Source organism: Orbicella faveolata, unplaced genomic scaffold (genome assembly GCF_042242905.1).
Source record: "Orbicella faveolata isolate gen_17 unplaced genomic scaffold, um_ofav_v1 contig_14, whole genome shotgun sequence".
NCBI lineage: Eukaryota > Metazoa > Cnidaria > Anthozoa > Scleractinia > Merulinidae > Orbicella > Orbicella faveolata.
Window position 1 is genome coordinate 14,435,001 of NW_028301541.1, and position 10,986 is coordinate 14,445,986.

At 39.7% G+C, this 10,986-nt stretch overlaps 1 long non-coding RNA gene and 1 pseudogene across 1 annotated transcript in view; one reads left to right on the forward strand and one right to left on the reverse strand.

Moving 5' to 3' along the window:
• Nucleotides 1-10,986, reverse strand: part of LOC149114133 (uncharacterized) — a 477,513-nt gene that overhangs the window by 43,973 nt on the left and 422,554 nt on the right. The window lies entirely within an intron of this gene.
• Nucleotides 8,421-8,942, forward strand: LOC149114138 (uncharacterized; annotated as a pseudogene).

A 10,986-nucleotide genomic window follows, 5' to 3' on the forward strand; every position in this document is an offset into this window, starting at 1 on the left:
AAGCCACAAGCGTTTTTTACAGTTTTCAGTTGTTGAGACAGAGATAGAACCTATCTTAGCAAGGAGCGGGATTTTCGTGAAGCCCGTCAATTTTTCGGAAATGGCTGTTTGCCCGTTACATTGATCAAGCCTTGGAATCGGATGGAGAAGAGCTAGTAGATTATGTTCTGTGCCTCAGGATGTCTCCGGTCACAAAAAGGAATCTGAAAAGTACACGCAGCAGAAAGGGGAATTAGTTTGGGAAAAATTTCCGTATAGCCCCATACGTTTATTATGCATGCAGAATTAATAATTATGTATGCGCTTTATTGTTTTTGAAGACAATAGCAACTCCCTGAGGTATTGAATATATACATTGATAATTACTACGTACTGTGTGAATAAAAGAGGATTTGATTGCTCGCTTGGCGCGCTATTGCGCGTTGTCTTTTCGCCGATTCTCTTCTTCCCCTATCTCCATTCTTCCCTCTTTCTCATCTCCATATTACCCAGGCTCTTTACGGATTTTTTTCTTTGTTTTTTCTTGTACCCCGTCAGGTCTCGAACCACTTACCTTTCGCACACCTCTCGCTTACCAGTCTCTCTTCTACACCACTGCACTACGAGGTTCAGTTGAGAATTACCCCTCCAAAAATAATTTTTATTTTACTTGACTCGTTCGCATTCCAAAAAATTAACATTACAATTTACTTATTCACGTGTTTAACGCATGTTGCACGCTGCACGAAAACATGCATCGCATGTGTGGGTCCCTGGTGAATAAAAGAAGTGGAGGGGGGGCGGGGGTGATTTCTTTCTTTCTCCCAATCGCTTCTCACAGTCAACCACAGGCTAAACTTCGTAGACCCAGACACAGGTGCGCACACCCAGCGCATTAAAAATACATGGTGAGGAGTCAAACGAAGTATGCCTCGTACCGCAGCAACCTCCAAAGATCTCTTCGAAAGCTATCTACAGGAATGGTTGTGGCGTCAGCACTATGGAGATGATCCTTTTGGAAACATTATCAAGCATATCGCCGACTTATGTGAAGTGTGCAAAGATGCGTAAATTGTTCCTCGTACCACTGTATGCACTGTTCGTGATCTGATCGCCACTTCATGGAGGAAAGAAACAAAATACACAGCCTCATCGCATGGGTCTGAATTTGAGGAAGGAAATCAAGGGAAAAAAAAACGCGGAGAGACGCGACAGGTAGGCTAGAATTTTATTTCACTTTGTTTACATTTACAAAATTAGTATAATATAGTCGCTAACCCACGCAACAGATAATAGCTAAACGCAAGCAGCCGGTTTTGCTTAGGCCTAAAACAGTATTTTTAAGCTTTTTTAAACTAGTGAACAGGTCTAAACCGCTATTATTTTAAGCAGTTTTAAGCCTGCGCCCAGTTTAAAAATACGGTAAGTGCGCACAAAATTATGATATTTCGTTTCGGTTTTCCGCAATTTATATCTAAAACTCGAAAAATTTATCCAAGAAATCGTTCCGTTTTTGCGTATTTTAGATAGAAAATTCGAAAAAAAAAAGTCTGCGACAAGATAAGTCTCAAAGGAGCGCTATTGTTTTCGCTACTGTTTAGTTAAACAAAGAACTGTATGTATAATAAATGTATGGGGTTATACGGAAATCTTGCCTTAGTTTGCAGCACTCAATACAAATTTTTGAGCTTACGAAAAACCTCGTACCCGTCGGATCAGATAAGCGATTACAATGTTTATTCTCACTTTATGCAAGGATAAACATCCGTATAGCTTCTCATTTCACGCAGGGTACTTAACGGGAATCACAGACTTCATATCCTTACTTCAAATCACTTCACTGCCGCGTAAAATAACGCCAAGTTTAACAGCAAAATTATTTTCATGTCTCACGAGTTTTCAGGATTTTTGCAAATACTCTTACGTCGGAATCTTGTTCAAACATTGGCATTTACTCAACATTTTCACCTCCGTCAAGACTTATTCAAAACTAATTAATGGCGTGGGGAACACTCGAATTGAAATATTTTACAAATATTAGAATTCCTTCCAACAATGCTCGGGAAAAAGGAAAGGAACGTAAAAGACTGACTTGTGACAGGGTAAAATACAGATTGCGTAATCAATTTGAGGTTTGTGGGGCTTTTTCCTGGGCTAGTTTTGTTCTTTTGCCACATTCAGAGCTATTTGTTCAAGGGGAATGTGTAAAGTAGAAAAGAATAAATTAATCCTTTCTCTCCAAATATTAAAGGAATTTGTGTACGATGTCGACAGTCCCTGGCAGAAACAAAAAATCAGTTAGAATCGCAGGACTTGGGTGCCACAGGAGGTGTGGAAAACATCACAGAAGGTCTAAGTGGTCTAAGCTTCGTGAGTTTCTTCAAAGTGTTTATGAAAAATTTCCATCCAATATAGTTAATGAAAGTGGAAAATCTTAACGCAGTCTCTGATTTCTCCTTTCTCCGCCCTTTTCAGGGGTTCAACCCACGCGGGAAAAGGGCGTGTCAGGTTGATGAACAATCGAGTGACTCTGATATTCCTGCCATTACTTGTCCTGTAACTGTTGGTGGTGAATCATTGCCAGAAGGTTCCACATCCAGACGGCAGAGCCTTTTTGTTCCGCAAAAAGATTCCGAAGAGAGTGATGAAGGCTCCAGTCTGGACAAAGTCGGAATCCCAGGTGCAGCTTAAGAGTCCCTGTCCATAAAAATGGAAAATAACTCGGCAAGGGTCGAAAATTCGATTTCGCTCATATTTTCATGGTAGATAGGCTAGGGCATGACAAAAACTACTGGATAGTTTTTTGGCAAAATATCTCTTTATTTCAAAGAAATATGCAAATTACCAAATTCCGTTAAAATCGTCATTTGATGCACCATTTTATTAAACAAGCATGCAAAACCACATCATTCTTCCGTCTTTAAAACACTCAAATATTTTTGTGCAATGTTTAAATGTGTACTGGGTTGGTTTTTAGGGAATGTTGCGTTGTCTTTTTGGGTGCAAAGTAATTAAATTTCGAAGACATGTATTTCATTCACTTAAAAGTACTTCGTGAATATAATTAATTTTCACCATGTGCGAAACCTTCAAATGGATTAAGCTTCTGGTGGTTGAATCGCAGAAGGATGATCTACAGATTCCTATAAAATTTTCTTTGGGCAGATGATTGTGAGCGACGCGAGAGCTTTTCAAAGTACGTTAAAAATGCAAATATTTGACCATTCCCTTGTCAAATTTCAATTTACGGGTTAGACGTATATTTTAGCATGCGCCGCATGACTTGGCCAATGTTAAGTTGAAATAGACACAGAGCTGATAATTCGAAATGTTTTAACCTCATTTGCTATAAAAGGCAGGTCCAAAGCCGATTTGACGTGTTTCTCGCACCATTCGTCGCACATAGAGCAGAAGTTTGCTTTTGTTTACATAACGTCCGATTTACATCGCCAACTGTCAACTTATTTAATGGTCGAATACCGTGAATCTGTGACCCTCTTTCGACACATATGATCACCACTGCATCTAAGTCAAAAACGGCTAAGTCATTTGTTGATAGTTGCTTACTTTACACTACATCAAAATATTACGTTTGATCATCATGGTTTGATGGCTTGAATCCTTGCTTGCAGCGGTTCCTTGTTTGTCACGCAATACTGTCATCCCATTTTAGGGGGTAGGGGTAGGACAATTTCTATCCTAATACATAAGGCTCCGTAAGGCTGGGAACCACTGGGAGCACACAATCGTGTTGAGTAGGAAGAGATTAAATTAAGAAATGAGAAGAATGAATAGTTTACCATTGCCCCTGTTGTTATCTTTTACTCGACCAGCACTACCTACATGCCCTGCGTAATACTGTAACGCTAAACTCATACCTAGGTCTTTTCGCGCTGTGCAATTATTTTTGGTTTACATGTAATACAGTGGGCTACCCCCGGGGAAATGGGTGGTGACCGCTTAATGGGGCTAGCCGCTTAAATAGAGGTTGGTGTACCTTGAATATTTAATTTTTCACTATCGGGTTATAAATTTCTTAGTGAACATGGAGTCAATTCAAGACAATCATGATAGACGTGTATTTCAATTATCACTCGTCATGCACCTTCAATTTCAGACTCTTATCTGCCATCGCCCTTTCCAAAACAAAGTGTTTAAATTTTGGGTGGCCGCTGAATAGGGGTAAAGACAATAATGAAACCCTTATCGGAACGACCAAATGGTGGCCGCGGGGGTAACCGGTCAATAGGTGTTTTATTTACAATATTTTACCAACAATAATTTTGGGCTGTATTGACAACAGTCCACTATTTTCTGTTACAAACATACCAATGCCTCGCCACTAGGTAAACAAAATACGCCAAATAAAATGGCATGGCCAGGGCTATTTACTCACGTAATTACTAATTAAATTTAGTCTGTTTTTCTCATGAATTAGACACGTTGTGATTTCCTATTTTTATTTCAGCTAGTTCTTGCTTCATTGATCTATAATTTGTTTCATGGCGATTTTTTTAAAATTCTAGTGAGTACAGGCACTAGCTTTATCAGCTGTTGTCTGAAACATCAAAACGTACAACAAACGTGATTTGGACCGAGTCTACGTACACTATAGAATACGATTATATATATAAATATACACATATTATTATAATGTAATTAAAATGTAATTTCCAAAATCAAATGAGCAGCTGCATCAAGAGAAAAATCAAGAAACCAGATAGACTCTTAATCCCAGCAAACAAAACAACCAATTATTATACAATGACCCCTGCCTCATACGACAAGTTGATTAAAGAAAATGTAAGGAAAACCTACAAGAAATCAAGCGATATTGTTGCAAAAAAAATTGGACACGTAGTCAGCCAGCATAGCTAAACAGCTCAAATTAGACGACCGAATTGAAAAGCTAGCAAAGAATGAGGCATTTATCATCTTGAAAGATCACAAACCAGCATGCAACGACCACCCCACGTGCCGCCTTATCAACCCTTCCAAGTCTGAAATTGGTGTAGTTAGGAAGCACATCCTTGATGAAGTTAACTCCGCCATCATCAGCGGCACGCAAATCAACCAGTGGAAGAACACGGCCAGCGTCTTACAATGGTTTAACAGCTTAGAGAACAAAGAGAAACTCTCGTTCATATGTTTCCACGTATGTGAATTTTATCCTTCAATAAATGAAAAGTTGCTCTCAACGGCCCTCGACTTCGGCAGCAAGTACCGACCCATCAGCAGAGATGAGCGCGACATCATCTTACACGCAAAACGCTCGCTGTTGTACAGCAACGATTCCTCATGGGAGAAAAAATCTTCAAATGATCTTTTCGATGTCACCATGGGTTCTTTTGATGGTGCTGAAACGTGCGAACTGGTCGGCTGCTACCTACTAGTAATAGTTGACACTAAAACTGCCCCCGCTGTTTTGAACTTGGTGATATTTATATATTGGTTTGTATTTTCGCTAACAACATCAATTAGCTCATTTAAAAGACGCTGACTGTCAATTCCCTGATTCTCTGAAATTTTCTTTGTTTGAGCTGCTGAAGCTGTTTTATTGTCATTAACATCATTGTCACAAAACAATTCAAACTCAGCAAAAAACCATCCGCCTAGAAATTGTTGTTGTATCAGTTCAATGCTGGCAAATTCTCTCACATTTTTATAGAGATCATCAAAGTACAACCATTTTTTGTCACTGTGTATTGCACAAGTGAAATGAACACTATGGTTGCGCACTAACGCTTTCAATACATAGAAAGAATCATCAATCTCAATTTTCTCATACATAATTAGACCTTCCATTATTTCAGGAGCAAATTCGATGAAAACAAATCTTGAACTAACTGTAGATTTCATCTTCAGTTGATCTGTTGGAGATCTGCAGTCTTTACAAATTAACCTGCCGGGCTGTGTATGAACATTTGCAACATACAGTGGCCAAGAACAAACGTCAAAACCAAATTTTTTTAACCCAGAATGTGTCACGTAAGTGAAAAAATTCTGCTGTTGAACGTCACGTCTTTTTCACATGTCTGACAATAAGAATCAAATGCCCGCTGTGTTGCAAACAGACTGGCCTCCTCAGAATTTAAGTTTCCAAAAGTTTTTTCTTCGAATATCTGACTAAGACAGGCATTGCAATCTCTAGCTTGAAATGAACTACAATTTTCAGTAAGATGCAACCAAACAGGTTCACGAATGCGTGACAGAGATTTCATGTTGTGATTGTTCTCATGACATTGTGATAGGTTATTGAACAGAAATTGAAGGAATTCGCTTCGAATAGATAGTTTTGCCAAAAATGGAAAAACAAATATCTTGTAATTTCCAAAAAACAATCAACAGCACAAGAATAAACTCCAGGTTTTTCAAAAAGTGAATTCATAAAATGGGTAACCATTCTGAAATTTTCTCACCTGTACACAATGAATTGCAAATGCTTGGGATCGCTTTCCGCTGTCAATTCTCTCTCAATATTTCTCTATAAAGATGTATCTGTAAGAAAATGCAACGACCAAAACCTGATTTACCAAGCCGAAGTCACGACATCAACTTCAAGAGAGACATACATTGGTCTTTGCGATATATCTTTTAAGTTGAGATACAGAAACCATGTGTTCTCATTTAAGAACGAGCGGTATAAGTGTGCTACGGAATTAAGTAAATATGTTTGGAGCCTAAAGGATGAGAGTATTTTGTACAACATCAAATGGCGGAAGGTAAAACAGGCCCGATCATATTCCAATGTAAGCAAGAGATGTAATGTATGTTTATGGGAAAAATATTTTATTATCTGTAAACGCGAAATGGCAACACTGAACAACAGAAACGAACTGATATCTAATTGTAGACATTCTAAGAAATTCCTGTTAAAGACCGTGCTCGCTTAGCTTAACCAATCATATCTCTGCATGTCACGCCACTGGGCATTGTTCTGTATTTTCAAATTTTGTATATCTTCTTATGTATCCGTTATTTTTGGCAGTTGCTTGATGATTGCTTCGCAAGGAGCATGAAACTCTGAGTAGCAATAAATGTCTTCGACCAAATAATCCAACTCTGAAAATCTACGCATATTATTATATATATGAACAAACAGATGAACAATAATTAAATTGTTTCATTTATCCCGAGAGTGCTCTATACAAAATGGATCAAAATGTGCAGCGTATGCCGTGACAGCATTGCGTGACGAACAAATAACGGCTGTAAGATTGTGCTGCGCCGACACGCTTATCAGCAATGGTCAGCAATCGATCAAACGTATTATTTTGGCGCAGTGCAAAGCAAGCAAATATCTACAAATGACTCAGCCGTTTTTGACTTAGATGCAGTGATGTTCATATGCGCAGAAAGATGGTCACAGATTCATGGTATTCGACCAATAATAGGTTGACAGTTGGCGATGTACATCGGACGTTAACCTTGTGTAAACAAAAGCAAACTTCTGCTTAATGTGCGACGAATGGTGAGAGATCGACTAGAAACACGTCAAATCGGCTTTGGACCTGGCCTTCCCAACAAATAAGATTGGAACATTTCAAAATTATAAGCTTTGTGTCTATTTCAACTTATTATAGGTCAATTCATGTGGCGCACGCTAAAATATACGTCTAACCCGTAAATTGAAATTTGACGACGGATGGTCAAATATTTGCATTTTTGATGTACTTTGAAAAGCGCTCGCTCACAATCATTTGCCCAAAGAAATTTTTACAGGAATCTGTAGATCATCCTTCTGCGATTCAACCACCAGAAGCTTAATCCATTTGAAGGTTTCGCACATGGTGAAAATCAATTATATTCACGAAGTACTTTTAAGTGAATGAAATACATATCTTCGAAATTTAATTATTTTGCACCCAAAAAGATAACGCAACATTCCCTAAAAACCAACCCAGTACACATTTAAACATTGTACAAAAATATTTGAGTGCTATAAAGACGGAAGAATGACGTGGTTTTGCATGCGAGGCTCTCAAACTTGCTTAATAGAATGGTGCGTTAAATGACGATTTTAACCGAAGTTGGTAATTTGCATATTTCTTTGAAATAAAAGGATATTTCGCCAAAAAATCTATCCAATAGTTTTTGTCATGTCCTAGCCTATCTACCATAAGAATATGAGCGAGATCGAATTTTCGACCCTTGCCGCGAAATTAAGAATTTGTCTGATTTTTACAGGCAGGCACTCTTAATCGCTCTTACAGCTACGAGACATCAGTCCAGTACGTCACACGTTATCAGTGCCGTGGAATACAGCGCACGAGCGTACTAAACGCAGATACCGACGGAAAGCTCAACAATGTATATCTGCAATGCTTGATGTCCTGGCACCTGAAAATTCGCAACAACTGTGGACAGAGCTTTTTAGTGCATTTGTTGAGAGCTACTTGAACGCGCAACATTGGAGCACCAGACGACAAATACTCTCTTTGATGGCAGATAAGTTATTCCTTAAGGAGATGAGAGAGTTGATTCCAACCGTTACTAGCTATCGCTACAACATTGCCCGACGCCACCAGCTGTTACATGGAAGAGCTGCTCCTCTTCCAAACCAGGAGAAAAAGAGAATGAGGATTGAACCTGTAAAATTATAACATTTTGTTTCTTTCATAACGAGTCCACACGTAATTCAAGATGTTCTTTTTGCTGAAAAACTTCTGAAATTGTCAACTGGCGAGATCATAAAAACACCCACTGTGATCAGAACAATGATACCAGAGCGCATTGTCCAGCAGTATCAACAATACTGCTGTGAAACCAACTTTGGGCCTATGAGTAAGAGAACCCTACTGAGAGTTTTGGCCGTGTGATCTTCATCTGTTCGAAACTCTCCGCAAGGACTCGATAACTTTTCAGCACAAGGAGCGGAAGCATTTCATCATTTAGAGAAACTCGTAGACAAGCTTGTAGACTGTGGCAAGGCTCAGCAATGGGCGAGGGAAATTAAGCACTAACTTCGTTTGTCGAAGCAGTACCTAAAGGGCGACTACAAGGTGGGTGCATATTTTATAATTATGCGTTGCCTTTGCGAAAGTGGTGTAGTAGACTTCTTACTATGATACACGGCTACCTTTTCTTTCTCTCCAAGTCTTTTTTATACTTAATTCATGAAACAAGAGTTTACAATTCACTGTAATACGCTTACACACATCAGCATACAACGCTGAGAATCGGTTAAGTAATTTTTTTGAAATCTCGATGCGCATGAATGGCTTTGCAAATATGCGCTGAATCACGCGGTTGTCATTTTATTTATTTATTTATTTATTTATTTAGCTACATGCAGTGGAGGCCTCAGAGGTTCCCGATCATTGTCGAATTTATGCGCTAAGTGATCCAAGCAATGCAGAATTTCGGGGCTCCTGCGGCCATCTCCACAATGAGTCATGTGTGCAGTGTTATGAGTTAGAGGACGTCATACGTACCATAGAAGGTGAGTGTTCAAGTGCGCTCTCGTCAGCAGAAGATCAAGCTGACATGCTGCATACCATCAAACAGGCAAGGGATGACATCATTAGCTGGAAAGCCCATCAGCTACGTTCAGTCCACCAAGCTGAGACAAAGCATTCATTTTAACCAAACTAGACAGCCGATCGGTGCTGTTAGTCTAGGACTGGGCAATGAAATATATGCCCCGAAAATATCGAGAGGCACAGTCAGATTGGTTTGCGAAGCGAGGATTGCCATGGCCCATTAGCGTTGCCATAAGACGGTCAGAGGGTTCTGAGCACTTTGAATCGCAGACACTTGTTCACGTATTTCAAAGCTGCGCCCAAGACAGTGTGACTGTGGGTTCGATAATGCTTGACTGCCTCACTACCCTGAAAAAGGAAATTCCAGACCTGGAAATGGCTTATTACACACAAGATAACGCTGACTGTTATCACAGCGGAAATTCAACCATCTCTGCTAAGCTGGCCGGCGATGCCGTAGGAGTGGCTGTTGTAAGAAACGACTTCAACGACTTAAATTTGAAAGGCGAGAAATCGCATATGACCTAAGGGACTTTGTGAATAAACTCAGTGTTCCATTACCGCGCACAGACTATTACAAGAATAGCTGTAGCTATAGTGGGGCCATTCTCTGGAACAGTCTTCCTTGTAACTTAAGGGAAGCAGAGTCCCTTGGGCAATTCAAACGACTACTCAAAGAAGAACTGTAAGGCACGGCATTCGTGGAAAACAGCTTTTTATTTAAATATTTCTCATTATATCAGTATTAGGTATTTGTATACGTATTTTTAAAGCTGACGAATTTTGCACCGTGGATAAATAAAGACTATCTAATCTATCTAATCTCTCGGACCCTCAAGGTGGAAAGGATTATGTGATTGCAAAACAGCAAGAATCAGAGGAGACGTTGAAAGGTACATAAACGAAGGCAATGATGTCATCAACGCTTTGCAGCTCAAAACAGCCATTGAATCTGGCCAAGGAACCACAGGAGTAAAAGCAAGCTATGTTGCTGCCAAGCCGTCAAGCACCTTTAATATCAAGTGGGATGGCATAAGTTTACTCAACAATTTTGAGTACGATGAAACTGGCGTACGAGTGTGGAGAGCATTCAATGTGGGTTCCGGTAAAGTAGTGTCATGGGCAAAGTTCGAAGGAGTCATGAAGCCGCCCGAAAAATTGGAAATCCCAGAACCCCCATCGCAGAATGCAAGTGGCCCACCGCCTTTCAAGATTGTGAGACACACACATATCAAGAAAAGCTCTATCAAAGCAGATTTCTCAACTGAAAACGAAAACCAAGATCGAAACAGTATTGGTTGAAATAAGCCAGATGACATGCTTTCCCCGTGTCCAGAGGAAAGATGTGTAAAATCATACAGCCGCTTTGCAAACCTCCAGACACACCTAGATACTGGGAAACACCAAATGATGCTCGAACAGGAAACCCTCTACGATAGAGGTAAAAGAGAATATTCTTCCAAGCTAACGGAGGGATGCAGTCGAATTCCAAGCGTTCAAGTTACTGTCCAAGCAAAGACTGACG